The following is a 14,874-nucleotide window of genomic DNA, read 5'->3' as shown; positions in this document are numbered from 1 at the left end:
GATGCTGTGATTTCAGGGGTGAGAGGAAGGAAAAAACTAAAGCTGCTTACGGACAGTGGGTGTGGAAGGATGGGACAGCTGTGAGGAAAGGAATGAAAAACACTCTAGGACAGTTGGAAGAGGAGAGCAAAAGGGGCAAAAGGTCAGTGATTCAAATCAGGATAACTAGATTAATGATAATTCCATTCACAGAACTGGAGAAGTGATTAGAAGCAGAAACTGGAGAGGAATGAGTTGTTTGTGGACATAATGAGTGTGAGTTATCAAACCATAGGAAAATGTCCAAGAGAATACTGGAAATGTGGATAAGAAAAGAGCATCAGGGCCAAAAGAGAGGATCTGCAATGAAAATTAGGAAATCACTAAGTCCCCTGTTTAACTCAACTGACCCCTCCCCCCCAGTTTAAAACTTTATCAACAAGGGAAGCCATGTGTTGGTTTACGCTGTGATGGTGCTCCCTGTCTCAACATCAGCTGTCCCTTTTAATGTCCTGACACCATTACCAGGCTTTTATAAGGGAGACTGTCAATAAATTCAGGTAAGTCGCTTCATTTCCTGGTGTTTTTCTCCTCATGGATAAAGTGGGGTGGTAATAGCACCCATCGCAAAGGGTTGTGGGAACTCGATGAGTTAATATTCGTAAAGTGCTTAGAATAGTGTCTGGCATGTAGCAAGTCCAATAAAAGTGGTGTGGCTCTTACTGTGTTTTTGTTTTGCTCTTGTTCATGAAACACCCTGCCTGGAATCTTTTGAAGTATAAATTTTGGAAAGGAAACCTAATGGAGCCACAGGGCACCATGACCCCGTTCATCCCACAGATATGGTTGAGCTCCTACTTTGGGCGTGGATGCCAGTGTCCTTGCCCTTGAGGGGTCCTCAGTTTAATAGGGGCTGGGTGGGGGTCCACAGGGACACAGAACCAGTACAACCCAATCAAGACTGGGATCTGTGGATAAACAAAGGCTCTGAGGTGAGTTAGTGAAACTTGTGCTGCAGAAACTAAAGTAGTTTCATGGGGCTAAAACACAGAAAGCCGCTCTTAACGCACTGCTTATTAATTCATCCATTGGTTTATTTATTCATTTAGACTTTTTTTTTAAACAAGTTAAAACTTTATTTTCTCCCCAATTTTAATTTTTTAAATTGAAGTAGAGTTGATTTACAGTGTTGTATTAATTTCTGCTGTACAGAAAAGTGATTCAGTTATACATACATTCTTTAATTTTTATTTTATATCGGCATATAGTTGATTAACAATGTTGTATTAGTTTGTGTACAGCAAAGTGATTCAGTTCTACATACACATGTATCTGTTCTTTTTCATATTCTGTTCCCATTTAGGTTATTGCAGAATATTAAGCAGAGTTCCCTGTGTCATACAGTAGGTCCTTGTTGATTATCTATATTATATATAGTGGTGTGTGTATGTTAATTCCAAACTCCCAGTCTGTCCCTCCCCCCAACCCTTCCCCTCTGGTAACCATAAATTCGTTCTCTAGGTCTGTGAGTCTGTTTCTGTTTTGTAAATAAGTTCATTTGTATCATTTTTTTAATCCCACATATAAGCGATATCATGTGGTATTTGTCTTTCTCTGAATTCAGACTTTTTTGGAACAAGGAGCATAGCTAAGCGTTACATGAAATATGTAGATAAATGGTTTGTTCTTTGTGACCTTGAGAAGCCAGTTGTCTAGTGGAGGAGAGAGGCATGTGAAAACCTGTAAGCCAGTGGAGGAGCTGAAGGAGGGTGGGAGGGGTGCAGAGGAGCCCGGGGGGCCACATGTTCCCTCCTACCCCAGGCAGAGCTGCAGGGGCTCTGCGGAGATGGCGGTCTTTGATTTGACCCACCAGCTCACTTCTTGGTGCATTTGGATGTATAGGCAGAGGCCACCTCAGGCAGAGGCACAGGATGAGCAAAGGCAAGGGGCTCGAGATCCCAGGTGTGTGAATCACTTTCTCCTACCACTTGCCCTTGGCGGGAGAGAGGGGGCAGGGGTGACCACAGTGTGAGAAGCTGAGAAGCAGGGGGACTGTGGATGCTGAACAGGCCATAAAGCAAAGGGCTGGGGTGTGGACAGCTAACCGTGTCTCCTTAGCTCTTTTGCCAAAAGCCAGCTCTGCTTAGGAATCTAAAAGGAAAACTGAGATTATTTATGTGCTACCACCAGCAATACATCGGAGGCCAAGAGGAGTGAGAGTTATTGAGCTGGTTCAAAGCAATCTCGATTATTGAAAATGAATGAAATTGAATTCCACTTCCTACAGAGTCATTTATTGAGAGACAAAAGCAATTAATATTGCAAATAAAATAATTGTGAACTTCTGAACTAAATTACCATGCAGATATAATGTACTGTCTCATCAGCCTTTAAATACTTCATGTATTAGAAACTCATAACACCCGTTTCTGAACCCGAGGCTACATCGTTAACGCTTATTCGTTCTGCTTTTGCCAAAAAGCAGTTCTCAAGAGTAACAAATTAAAAGTCATCGTTTCAGAAATATGATTCCAAAGTTAAAATTCACAACCATATTGAGGTTTGAGATTTCAGTTTGTAAATTAATCCTGTCATTTGGTAAATTAAAAAAAAGAGAGACGAACTGGTAAGGTGTCCCATAGTTCCTTGACAGCAACAGGAATTTTTGCACATTATTGCAAATTTAGCATGTCCTGGAAGTACCTGTTGCCAAGTACCAGGCATGCATTTGATGGATGATTCTGCTGTCAGCCTCAAGCATCCTTGTGGTAACTGATTTATGTACTGAGGGCCCTTGAGAATTCAAAGTGCATTGCATGTGCAGAGATAGTACAGAGATTGTAACTCGCAGAAGTTCCAACTTGAGTCACCTTGTTTTATGGGAACACTACGGGGTCTCTAGAACAGTCCCTTCCCATTTAGGAAATGAGCTGTCTTAAGTAGGCTTCCCAGAAGCAGAGCTTATGGTGAGGATTGGGGGAAAGTAAGAGGAAGAGCTGGGGAGGGGTAGGACAGGAAAGAGAAGGAGACTAACAAAGGGGTCATATCAAGAAAAGTACGCTGGAGAGTAACTTAGGTCCTGTCCTGCTGGGGAGCTCTGGAACTAATGTAGGACGTACCTGGAGTCACGGCGCCATATTTATTACTCCTGTATCTGATGATCAGCCCACAAAGAGTCACAGGTGCTGGCTGTTTGGAGTGAACACACCTGGGGAGCTGATGTGTGCAAAGCTCCGAAAGGGATCTAGGAGGGTGTGGGCAGTGCTATGTCCAGTATTCCATGATTATCATTAAATGCTATGGGAAGAAAGTTTAATTTTACCAGTCCATGGTGACAGTAAGTAATCACTATCATCATCCTGGGAAACATGCCCAACTCTTGGCAGTTTTCTTGATTCAGAGCCCAATGTGCAGGAAGAGGTTTCAAAGGGGCCAAGAGATTAATTTCCTGCTGGCAACAGGCTGGTGGCAGAGGACTGACACATGCTAGGCACTCTCCTAAGATAGGAAAACAAACCATGAGAGGCGGGGTAGGCACTGTCAGTGTGAGAAAGCTTCCAAACAGCTGGTATAGGCAGTGGGGGAGAGGGGAGCCTCTGAGAAGCCAAAGAGATAGACCCATCTAAAAGCACTGAAATTCAGCCTTAAAGAGTACTGGCTCAAAAACATATCTGTGTGCACAATTTGACCTGTAGCTCACCAGTTTGCAACACCGAATGTCTAAAATAAAGGACCTTAATATGTGCAAAAATATGGTTTGGACATTGATAGAAAACTTTCCAGAATATAGAAAGCAGGTGTAAAGGGAGAAGAAGGTTGAACCTACTAGATTCTTGCCACCTGTTTAAAAGTTGGGACTCTGTCTCAGAGCAATAGATGCTCTTAGTAGCAAGGTGTTTTTTAAAAATTTTTATTGGAGTATAGTTGATTTACAATGTTGTATTAGTTTCAGGTGTACAGCAAAGTGAATCAGTTATACATACACCTGTGTCCACTCTTTTTTAGATTCTTTTCCCATATGGATCATTACAGAGTACTGAGAAGAGTTCCCTGTGCTATACAGTAGGTCCTTATTAGTTATCTATTTTATATATAGTAGTGTGTATTAGTTATCTATTTTATATATAGTAGTATGTATATGTCAATCCCAATCTCCGAATTTATCTCCCCCCTTCTCCTCTGGTACCAATAAGAAGATTGTTTACTATCAATACATCTATGACTCTATTTCTGTTTTGTAGATAAGTTCATTTGTACCATTTCTTTAGATTCCACATATAAGTGATATATGATTTTTGTCCTTCTCTGTCTGACTTAACTTCATCCAGTATGACAATCTATAGGTCCATCCATGTTGCTTACTCAGCCATAAAAAAGAACGAAATAATGCCATTTGTAGTATCGGGTTATATTGTGATGGAATTTTCAGTATATGTCTAATACCTGTTGATTTGTTTAATACTTGTGTGCATCTCAGGGAAGATAATTAAACCCTTCTTTTGGCTGAGGGTTTTGCCATCAGCATTTTAAGAGGATAGAATTCTTTCAATTATTCAACAAAATATAGTGTTATTTGTCTTTACATACAAAATAAAATACTCTCTCAGCGCAATTCTTCCTTTGACCTTACTCAGAATCCTGAGGGAAAAATCTCCTTAATGACCAATAACCAGCTAAAGTCCATGTAAATTGATTGAATGTAGAACAAATTACTAAGCCTTGAAGTAACCATATCGTTAGTTTATGAGCCTTCATTGTTAGCTCTCCATGAAGCAGTATTTCATGGTGGCACTCCCCACCATTTAGCCCAAATACCAGGACATTGTTGCAGTTTCCACAGTGATTCACCACTGATGATCAGGTAGATCATTGAAACGTTAGCTTCTAACCTTGAAGCTTATGGGCTGAGTCGGAATGGTCCCACTGCTACATTTAAGCTTTATAAGACTTTCTGCCGGAAACTTCCATGCTTGTTGCCTTCAGCATGCAAACCAGTTCCACTGGCATTTATAAACCAGTAGGGAAGAGACATTTTAGGGATCTTTTGCAATAAGCACTCTTGTGTACTGATTATGACTTAAAGTAAGATATTCCATTGTTAAGTGACTTGTGGTTGTCTCCGTAATTTTTCAAATTACATTTGAGAATGGGAGTTGGGTTTTGATCGAGTTATTTTATAACTTCTAATTTAAGACAAAAATGCTTACTCTAGAGACTGAATTTTAAATCCCTAATCTCTTAGAAACATCATAAGCAAAAATCGGTACTTAAAATGGAGCCTCAATTAATCTAGGTTGGCTTTCCTCACTGACTGAATTTACCAGATAATTGAGTAACTTTCCCCTTCGATTTTTGTTTTGATCACTTGGTGTAGGAAAGGCTTCCTCATTTGTGGATCCTATGGTATTGAGAGCAGCTTCAAAGGAAAAATGAGAACTTCTTTTGTTTCAGTTTCTTGGCCTTTAAATTGTATTTGTGCTTGCTTTTATATTTTAAGGAGATGATGAACTTTAATTCATTCCAACCTACTGGAGGAAGACTAGCCCAAACAATGGAGAAAGCTCAGCTATCAGTTAGTTTTAAAGAAATAGAATATTTTTACTAAAGGCAGTGTATTCAGAGCTTGACAAATAAAGTCCTTTAGAAAAGCTCTCCATGAAATTGAATTATTGCTTAGAAAAAAATGATTCACACAGAGTTGTTTGAAAAACATGTTGCTTACAGTATTAATTTGCTTTGGAAGCCTGTCTTTATAGGTGATGTAAAGACAGAGTTCTGCACAATCAGCATTTTATACATACACACACATGCGTGCGCGTGCGTAATATTTCCTGAATTAGACTCTCCTCTCTGGACATGGCTGACCAATGTCTAATCATGCACTTCCATTCCACTCAGATTGCAGCATTCTCAGTGTGAACGTCCTGCACTTTGACTTTCACCTAAATGGTACTGGGGTGCCTCTGGTTAATTATATTTGGAGTTCAAAGTTTTGATTATGGCTGATTTATCAGATGTAATCTTTTAAAGGCATAAAATTAAATAATGGGCAGTGCGCGGGTAAAGATTAACTTTCCCTAGATCATCAAGATTGATGGTCTTGGTGTCCATAAATACACTGGAGGTTGATATAGTACACTCTGCTTTCATGTGGTTGGGTTCTGTAAGTTCTGAGAGGTTAATTGCGGGAAATGTTTTGCCAAACTTGGGCCATTAGAGATTACAGGAACCGACCAACCAATCTAATGACTTTTGATTTTAAGATGTTGCAAAGCTTTAGTTGTTTTGTTCTTTTACCTAGTCTCGCTGAAGTATTTAATGAGATCTGTGCCAAATGAAGCAAAAAGATATGACTCCTGCCCTCATGGAGCTTACAATTGAATCGGCAGGTGCATCAAAACCAAGTAAAAAGCAAATAAGTACAATATTATAAGTTATTTCAAAAAGAGCTCAGAAATGAATGACCTACTGCCCTAAGAAAAAGAATGAAGGCTTCCCTGGTGGCGCAGTGGTTGAGAGTCCGCCTGCCGATGCAGGGGACACGGGTTCATGCCCCGGTCCGGGAGGATCCCACATGCCGCGGAGCGGCTGGGCCCGTGAGCCATGGCCGCTGAGCCTGCGCGTCCGGAGCCTGTGCTCCGCCACGGGAGAGGCCACAACAGTGAGAGGCCCGCGTACCGCAAAAAAACAAACAAACAAAAAAAAACAACTGTTTACTTAGATTCAGTTAAAATGATATGCTTCCTGAATCATTGAAATGATTGATTCCATGAAGTTCTGATCATATGGGTAGACATAATCTAGAGACTTTACAGTTATGTTTATAACTATAATTTGCTGCCTCTAAATAATTCTTATGATAATATAATATGTGGTCAATGCAGAAAGATTGCAAATTTACCGAAAGATCCAAAAATTTACTATAATTCTTTCGCCAAGTGGTAGCCAGTATTGACATTTTGGCTGGCATCCTCCCAGTTGCTTTCTGACATACATAAAAATCTTTACACATATACATTTTCACAAGAAATGGAATCCTATTATATGCATTATTTTACAGCCATTTTCTACTTTTTAGAACCAACATTTCCCCATGATCTTTTATACATTGTTTTTATATTATAATTTTAATGGTTGCATAGTACTTAATAACATTGTTGCATCTCAGTTGCCTTAAGCAAGCCACTGTTTACATACATTTGTTTACTAGTTCTTCATTTTTATAAATAGTGGGATGTCTACCTTTTCCTTAATTTTAATTATTTGCTTAGGGTACACTCATAAAAGTGAAATTTCTTGGCTAAACTCCTGAGGCTTTGAATATATGACTGAAAATATCCCCCCAGAAAATCATACTGATGTACACCTCCACTAGCTGGGACTGTGTCCATCCTCTCCATAGGTCACTTTTACTGGGTACTTGTTTTGATTTTAACTTTCATAATTTCGTCACAAAATGATTACAAAAATATGTTCTGTACTTTATATTTGATATAAAATAGGAATATATATTTAATGATTTTTGAGATTTGTAATGTTGCTTTTAAAATAAAACTAAAAACAAAATCAAATTTAGAGGAAATGGGAACTTCTAGGATATGAGCATTCTGAAGACAAAAGTTCAGTGTCTTGTTCTTTACAAAAGCAAGTCAACAAATTACAAATGCAAACATAAGTCATAGAATGGGAACCAAAAAAGATCATGTTTAGAGAAAACAAACTTGAAATCGGGGTAGAGAACCTTTGTCCCCAAGAATCACAGTTGGCTATGCTCTCTGATGAGAAATTAATTTTAGACTGAGTTATAAATACAGTGGTATCTTAGAATTCCTGTGACTATTCTCGTGAAAGAGATTCTAGTGAAATGGTCTGAGAAGAGTGAGTTGTCTGTGAAGGTTACTTCTAATAAAAATGACAAATGGAAAATTTTAAATTATAGTTTTCCCCTGCAAACATCTTTCCCTATGATTGGTAGTTATCAAAATTAAATGATCCTAGGAAATTGGGCGGCTGCATTAAATACAGCGGCGGGGGTTAGAATTATAAGGAATTTGAAAGATTGCCTAACCCAGCTCCTCATTTTACAGATAAAATAGAGCCCTGCAGAGATGAAGGGAACTGCCTGAGGACCCATACCTGGTGAGTAAAGAAAGAAGAAATAAAGAAATTCACATAAGCAGATATTGAAGTAATTTAAATATTTAAAATATCGTGAAAGTTTCCCTATATAATCTGATGCCTCAGATATAACCACAGTTTGGCATATGAACTTTGCAAGTATTTATATGTATACATAGAAGCAAATGTTAACTTTCTTCCGAAAACAGAGTCATACTATATATATATATATATATATATATATATAAATCTTTCTGCAAATTGTTCTTTTACATACATCTTGTACAGATAGCCTTATTTTCTCTCATCTAACATGTAGATGGAATAGGGCAGAGGCTGGCAAACCTTTTCTGGAAAGGGCTAAATAATAAACATTTTAGGCTCTGTGGACCCACAGCCTCTGTCCCAGCTACTCAGCTTTGCTGTTGTGTCAAAAAAGGAGCCACAGACAATATGTAAACACGTGGGTGTGTATTCCAATAAAACTTTGTAAAGACAAGCACAGGGAACATTTGTGCTACAGGTTATAGTTTTCTAACTCCTGAAATACAGAAAGAAGAAGAAGAGTGATTTTGGTAAACAATGATGTCTGAGGAGGAAGCATGACGAATGCCCTGGGTATAGAGAGGAAGGGGACTGAGCTTGAGTTTCCATTATTAGATGTGGCCTTGGGTGAGGCATGTAGGCTCACTGGCCTCTTGAGTAAAGTGTGGGTACTAATACCCAGACTGCAGGGTTATTCTGAAAACTAAATGAAATAACCTGTGTAATTCAGTAGTTAGTATATGAGAAAATTCTCTTCCTCCCGGGATGGGGGTTAATGCAGAACTTTGGTACTCATGTAGGTGAAGAAGCACTTGGGCAAGGAAGAATTGCCCAAATTTACTGATATCTCCGCAAGTCCAAGACTTGTGTAGATCCTCTTAAAAACCATGTTCTCAAACTGTTGGCAAAGTTTGGGTAAACACAGCTATACCAGAATGATCCTGAGATTTCCTGAGAAAGGATTAGCATGCTTTGCATGGAATTTTGCAATAAAGGAAACACTTATAGTTTAATTCACAGTGATTTAAGAAGATGGACGATTTCTGAGAGGGGAAATCTAATTATAGTGAAAATAAAATTTCATTTACCCATCACTTCCTTCATTATTTATTATTTTTTATTGGGAAGATAAGTATGTACAAAGAATAGGAAAGAAAAACATATTAAAGTGTACTAGGAAAAAATAAGGAATTAATGTAATGCTACTTAACTATAAATTTCTCATATAATCACATTTTATCTTCAAGTGAACCTACTGGGTAAATTCAATTGGTTACTTTAAAGCAGAATTCCTATAGCCGTTCCAAATAACTATTTCTTTTTCTAATTCATTTCCAATTTAACGTATTTTTTATGACATGATAAATTTGTTTTTTTTCTCTGCTGGGATAGTTTCATTCAACTGAATATTTTAAAATTGAACACAACATTCTTCTGTTTTGTGTTTATGTTGTTGTTTTTTCTTAACTCCGAGCTAGCTCTTTTTGTCCAAATTTAAATGAAAACTGGAATAATTCTGTTAATTTATTGTTGCAGTTTATATTCTGGAGAGCAAAGTATTTTATACTAATTAAGTATTGCTAATAATGACTATGGCATAAAACTTAGGGGAAAAAAAGTTAATTGATTCAAGTTGATATAGTGTTCATTTTTGAGAATAAGTATATGAATATAGTCAAGATATTTTGACAACTGAAGAATTTGCCCAACCTGATCTGGCGGTTGAGTCTGAAATGTAACACAGCCTTTTAATAGTCACAGAAGTTATCCCAGCAATGAGATCTACATCAGTGGTGGTACCATATTAAATCTTATAGTGAGGAAAGTATTTTATTCTCCTTTCACGTCTCCTCCAAAACTTTTGATTCTCTTGACAAGAATGGCTGTGTGGTGATATTCCATCTTCTGTAGCTGTTTTTAACAAAGAGATCAGCCCTGAGACTTACAGCTATCCTTAGGCCACAGCATCTAACCAGGATTCAATTGCACTGGGTTTTTTTCCCAATCCTTTTTATTTTTACAGTTTACCTTATATTTGTGGTAAGTGAAGCTGATTTATCACTTATAGGAGTGTTATAACTTGTCCATCTTAAACGTATTTATTCAGGTAAAAAACAAACAAAAAAGTGTGCTGACCTAAATAAAACTAATACATGAAGAATGGAAGTTGCTTGCCAACAAGGCAAAATTCATGCCAGTGGAATCTGAATAACAGAAGTTTAAGAAACAACTTAAAGACTATAGCAGTCATAAAATATTGGCGCTCAAAGGGATCTGTAGTGTGTACTAGTTGAAGACACTTGTTGTGCAAATAAAGAAGCATAGACCCTGCGAGGTTGGGGCCTTGCACAGGGTCACATTCAGGCTCAGTTTCAAGATAAGAGAAGCACTGGTAAATAAATCTCTTTACTTCACGTGCCTGAGAGGTCTCAGAGGGTGTGGTCTGGGTGAGCTGAACCAGAATTAACAACTCCTATGTGACTTAGTAAGACTCAATTAGCGAAAACTGTGATTACCAAATGTCTGGTTGCAGTTGGGTGTTCTTGAACTTTTGTTGTCAAGGGCATCATCGAGCTAGAGGGAGGGGATTATGTAAAGGCAGGAGGGAAGAGTAGACCCATCTTGCCTTTTTGTAAATGCCAAAGCTAATTTCAATGATTGCTTTAGCGATATAACGATAACCAAGATTAAAGCAAGCAGGCATCCACTTTAGGATATGAGAGCTGGAATTTTAGATTTCATTATAAGATTGCCACTTCAACACAATAGTAATATAATGGCAATGGATTTCCATTTTTTCTCCATTTCTGTTGAAATATTATCTCATAAATATACTTTGATACAAGAGAGATCTCTCAATTTCACGAGAGCTCCAGAGCTCTGCTTTATTCTTTTGCTGACTTATCCCCAAAATATCTTTTTGATGTACAGCTTCAATATTCTTGCCAATGCCCATGACATCAGCAATCAAAAATGGCATTATTTTTAGTATTTTTTTTTTCACATATAGTTGTAGGCTATCCAAAAAAGGGGTCTTGCTTTTAGTGCTCACTGAAATGTTCTTATAGTATCATCAAGGGACGTTTGTGACGCATGTAGCTAATTGTTCCATTAGAGGAAACATACAGCATCTATGAAAGGAGATAACTTTACCCAGTGCTAACCTAAAATGTATGTGAAGCACTTAGGAAGGGAACTAACACCTTTATATATTAGGATTTCTTGTACTAGAAGAAAGCGTTGTTTTCCCAAATTATATTTTAGGAAACTGAGTTTCTGAGACCACATAGCTGGAAAGTGTCAGAGCTCTGCATCTCTCTACTCCACTGCACTTGCAGGTCCACAAATTGAACTGCAGACCACTTACATGTGGATCAGTCTTCCCAGAACTCAGAAGCGAAATGTTTCACCCACTGAAGCTCTGAGTTAAAGGTAGTGATCAAATGTCATAATCAGTGAAGTTCATTTAGTTGAAGAACATAAGAAAAGCATAAATTGGTTAAGTACACTTGATTTTAGGCATTATTCTAGAACTACCCTTTTTTTTCAGTTTCTGGAGTCACTCCTATGTTATTGTGAAGTCTTTTTTCTATTATTTTAGTTATTAAAACCCTTGCAGAGAATCTAAGATTCATTCGGTTCGCATAAAATTTATTTCTACACCATAGAGTGCTTTAGTGAAACTTGAGCTCTCTGAAATATTGGCATTAAAGAACTAGTTATTGGGTTAATAACTATGCTTTTGCTCTAGATGGTCCATTTAAAAAGAAAACTGAATATATTTTAATATTCAGAAAATGATGTTAAACTGCTGCAGTACAATAAGCAAATCTTTGCAGTACACAAGCAGCACTGGCTACGAGTAGTACTGATAGTGTTAACCTGACTCAAGCATTATAGAAGTACTTTCACTAGATGTGCCACATATTGGACTAATTTTTCCGTTATACTCCTGGTGATTTAACAGACATAACCAAGATAGACATGAGCATGATTGTTCCACCCAAAGCATGACCAGAATTCATGGCTGCTTTCCTTATCACAGTGGGCAGAGGCTAAAAAGTTCCGCAAATAAATGTGTAGTTAGGGAATTCTTGGTACCATATCCGAGAATCTAGGGTGTGAATTCCCTACACGAATCCAGCTCACACGGGCCAAACACACGAGGAATAACGTCAGAGGGCTGACGCAGGGCTGGAAGGCATGGGAACCACTGGCTCTGCCCTGAAGGAGGGAGCTGCCTGTTGCCTGACATACCTGATGGCTTCACCACTTTGATGGCCCTTGAGATTGCTTCGTAGAATCACTCGTTTTTTTCCTGACACACCTGATGGCTTTACCACTTTGATAGCCCTTGAGACTGCTTCGTAGAATCACTCTTTTTTTTTTTTACCGATAAAGGAAGAATTTTTTAAAAGGAAGAAAGTGGTACTCCTTTCTTCTATGATCCATTAACTAGTGCAGAAATATGCCCTTCCCACCCCACCCCCTAGGGGAACACAGGAGAGAAGAAGTCATACAGTGCCAGCATATAGAATAAACAGGGGTTTTTTTAATGACCCAAGGTTCCCTTATTACTGTAATGTTTAAAGAAGCTGCTGCCTTTTCATTTTAATGTGAGATGTAATTTTCCTGTTGTTTTCCAAGGCTGTCAGGTAACAGACAAATTGCCTTTGATAAAACATGCTTTCAATTTCTCCAATGTAATATTCAATTTTCATTTTCATAAGGAGTTGCTTATTTTGATGGCTTGAATGGCTTGACTAGGATGTCAGTGTCTACTCATCAAAGATTGTAGTCTGAGTTAGAATGCAGGAGAGCATATGTTACTATCAAATTTATTATGTAAAAATACATTTTTGTGTTTAATTCTTGAAAATCAGGAGTGACAGGCCATTTGAGTAAATAATTTCTCTTTGTCCTATTTCTCCCTAAAAGTCACTTAGAAACAAAGGCAGTTTGGGCAACCGCTTATTGAAGAATTTGGGCAATACTTTTATTGAAGAAAAACGTGTTCTAACCCCTTGGATTCCAACTCCTAGAATTTCTGCTAGAAATTCACATTCCTCTTTTTCATTTCACTACACTGACTCTGTGTGTGTGTATCATACACACATACTTTTCTCTCTTTTGTCCTATCAATACATAGAGCAGACCTCAAAAGACTCTGTGCTTCCACTACAGGGGGCACAGGTTCCGTCCCTGGTCAGGAAACTAAGATCCCACATGCCGTGTGGTGCAGCCAAATAAAAAATTATAAAAACCAATTATAAACGTAGTATATATACATTGCAGAAAACTCTGATAATACAAAAATAACAGAAAAAATAAAATAAAAATCAGCCATGTTAAATCCCATGTATACATTTTGTCCTCCTTTTAAGAGATTATAATTAAGAGATTATCGTCGGAAAAGTTGTTCCCGCAGTGAGCTATCTTAGCTCATCTGCCAAGGCAGAATGACCCAGCAGCACCCCAGTATGTGGAATGGTGCCATGCCTTCTGCCCCCAAGCCCTGCCCTAATTCCAGTCAATTCCATCTGAACAAACTGTGAACCCACACCATGTGCCAGACGCCTTGTCAAACACTGAACACACACAGCTGAATAATGCACAGGTCCTCACTGGCAGATACAGACAGACACAGACTTACCAAGGAAGTGCCCAGCAAGGGTGCAGCTAACTCTACACGGGCACCTGGGAGAGACAAGCATTACACTTGGGTTGTAGAGGAAGAATTCTGCCTGGAGCAATCATTTGAGTGTTCTTGGCACCCTGAAGGTGACTGAAGGCAGAGGGTGAATGGTATTGCCTAGGAGAGTACAAAGAAGGTTTGGTCCTGTGCTTCCGTAAGCACAGGACCAAACCTTGGAGAAGTCGCCACATTTTATGGTTGGCAAGAGGAGATGATGTTGCAAAAGAGATTAAAAAGAAACAGAGATGTAGTTGGAAAACCAAAGAATGTGGCATGCAGTAGACCCAAGAAGAGAGTGTTTCAAGATGGAGGAAGCGGTCCATTAGGTCAAATAATATTTGTTACAATAAGATCTGAAAGATACTCATTGGGTTTAACAACACAGATGTTATTGGTGACATTGACTTTTTTGTTCTTTGTTGTTCTTGTTATCTTGTTCTTGCTGTTTTGTGATGTGATGTAAGAAAGAAACCAGACAGGGCTGTATATAGAGGTGTTGGTAACATCTCTAAATGCGTTTTATCACAATATAACATTGAATGTAATTATTTGGTTACAGGTCTGATGTTTTCTTTTTCTTTTTTATAAATTTATTTATTTTTGACTGCATTGGGTCTTCGTTGCTCTGTGTGGGCTTTCTTTAGTTGTGGCGAGCGGGGGCTACTCTTCATTGCAGTGCACGGGCTTCTCATTGCAGTGGCTTCTCTTGTTACGGAGCACCAGCTCTAGGCGCAGGCTCAGTCGTTGTGGCTTGCAGGCTTTAGAGTGCAGGCTCAGTAGTTGTGGCGCATGGGCTTAGTTACTCCGCGGCATGTGGAATCTTCCCGGACCAGGGCTCGAACCCATGTCCCTTGCATTGGCAGGTGGATTCTTAACCACTGCGCCACCAGGGAAGCCCAGTTCATTACTTAAAGTGTGGGTTCCTTATGTGCATTGACTGTCTTAGCTCTGATAACCCGAGTCATAGTGTCATACCTACCCTATAAAGTGTTCAGTGAATATTTGAATGATGGATAACACTTTTTTCGCCAACCTGC

The 14,874-nt window shown here is 38.6% G+C and overlaps 1 long non-coding RNA gene across 1 annotated transcript in view; it reads left to right on the top strand.

The window, feature by feature from the left end:
- LOC125964470 (uncharacterized) overlaps positions 1-8,119 on the top strand; it is a 111,201-nt gene extending 103,082 nt beyond the window's left edge. Inside the window, exons 2-4 of the long non-coding RNA XR_007477519.1 lie at positions 1,343-1,382; positions 3,985-4,041; positions 8,067-8,119. This is a non-coding gene — a long non-coding RNA (uncharacterized LOC125964470). The remainder of the gene's footprint in view (positions 1-1,342; positions 1,383-3,984; positions 4,042-8,066) is intronic.
- The last annotated feature ends 6,755 nt before the right edge of the window (positions 8,120-14,874 follow it).

The sequence above is a fragment of the Orcinus orca genome, chromosome 5 (genome assembly GCF_937001465.1).
Source record: "Orcinus orca chromosome 5, mOrcOrc1.1, whole genome shotgun sequence".
Lineage (NCBI taxonomy): Eukaryota > Metazoa > Chordata > Mammalia > Artiodactyla > Delphinidae > Orcinus > Orcinus orca.
Note: the sequence above shows the minus strand (reverse complement) of the source record. Positions and strands in the feature narration are given on the sequence as shown.